Source organism: Halichoerus grypus, chromosome 8 (genome assembly GCF_964656455.1).
Source record: "Halichoerus grypus chromosome 8, mHalGry1.hap1.1, whole genome shotgun sequence".
In the NCBI taxonomy this organism is placed as follows: Eukaryota; Metazoa; Chordata; class Mammalia; order Carnivora; family Phocidae; genus Halichoerus; species Halichoerus grypus.
Genome location: NC_135719.1, coordinates 91,016,561 through 91,018,302, shown reverse-complemented (window position 1 = coordinate 91,018,302; position 1,742 = coordinate 91,016,561). Strand labels below are relative to the sequence as shown.

The following is a 1,742-nucleotide window of genomic DNA, read 5'->3' as shown; positions in this document are numbered from 1 at the left end:
TCTTTACCTTCTCTTAGATTGGCGCTTCTCAAATTTAATGTGAACTTGAATCACCGGAAGATCGTGTTTAAATGAAGGATCGGCTTCCCTCGGTCTGGGGGGGCCTGAGATTCTGCATTAGCGCAAGCGCCCAGGTGACGCCGATGTTACCGGTCCACAAAACCCACTGTGAGCAGTGAGGTCCGGGAGTATGGCCTTCACTGGCATGCTTGAAGTTGATTTATCACTTCTTTGGATTTCCAGCCTGTGGGAAGGAGTATAGAATGAAGGGAAGGGTATGCAGCTTCCTTATGAGAACATGATCTGGAAGTTGTGTATGTTCTCTCTGCTTCTTACAGGCTGGAACGTGGTCATAGGACCATAATGAGTTGTTTTCAATTAGCAATAATCGCGCCTCGGAGAAACCTCATTGGCTACGATACTGCCACTGCGCAAAGCTAGGACCATAATGAGTTGTAAGGGAGGCTGGGAAATGTAGGCTGTAGGTAAAATTTGAGACATTTTATTAACTAAAAGGAAGATGGGGGGAGTGCCTGGGTGGCTTAGTCGGTTAAGCATCTGACTCTTGATTTTTTTTTAAATTTTATTTATTTATTGGGGGGGGAGAGAGAGAGAGAGAATAAGTGGGGGGAGGGGCAGAGGGAGAGGGAGAAGCAGACTCCCTGCTGAACAGGGATCCATCCCAGGACCCTGAGATCATGACCTGAGCCAAAGTCAGATGCTTAACTGACTGAGCCACCCAGCACACCCTACTCTTGATTTTGACTCAGGTCATGATCTCCGGGTCGTGAGATCGAGCCCTGTGTTAGGCTTGCCCTGGGTATGGAGCCTGCTTAAGATTCTCTCTCTCTGCCCTCCCCTCCCCAAAAAATAAATGAAAGGAAGATGGGGAGGACAAATATAAGGGAATTACTGGCAGTCTCTGCTACAGTCTTTAAAGAGAATTTAAGCCAACGCAGGGTCTGTGAGAATTTTTTTCCTTTTACATTACTGATGACTGAGGAACAGTAATCTAAAGTATAACCCAAAGTACATACCCCCTTAGCATTCCATGCTATCTCTCCCCAAGAACACAGTTTGTGCCAGTTCCTTTTTTAAGATTTTATTTATTTATGAGAGAGAGCGAGCACGAGCAGGGGGAGCAGCAGGGAGAGGGAGAGGGAGAAGCCGACTCCGCACTGAGCACAGAGCCCACCGCGGGGCTCGATCCCGGGACCCTGAGATCATGACCTGAGCCAAAGGCAGATGCTTAGATGACTGAACCACCCAGGCGCCCCCGTGCCAATTCTTTTGGATGATTTGCTTTTACCCGAACAAACATCTCTTATACTCCACATGATATTCCCTTTGTCCTTCTCCGTTTGTCATTTGTACCCTTGTTAGGGCTAGCTGGTAAAGCTGTGTTCCTGGGCAAAAGTGGGCACCCCTCATCACAGTCAGGGATCTGCAAATTTGTGTTTTTTTACAGAGAGCTCTCGAGAGAATGGATAGGTAAGTACAGATGACGACTTCTCTTATCTTTCAGAACTTCTGCTCTCCTGATGGGAGCCACTAAGTCCATTTTCATAATTGAAAGGCATGACCCTAGATTTTTTTTTTAAAGATTTTATTTATTTATTTGAGAGAGAGAATGAGATAGAGATAGAGAGAGAGCATGACAGGGGGGAGGGTCAGAGCTCGGAGAAGCAGACTCCCCGCCGAGCAGGGAGCCCGATGCGGGACTCGATCCCGGGACTCCAGGA

At 47.5% G+C, this 1,742-nt stretch overlaps 1 pseudogene; it reads right to left on the bottom strand.

The window, feature by feature from the left end:
- Positions 1-355: 355 nt before the first annotated feature.
- LOC118523146 (U4 spliceosomal RNA) lies at positions 356-439 on the bottom strand (annotated as a pseudogene).
- Positions 440-1,742: the final 1,303 nt, after the last annotated feature.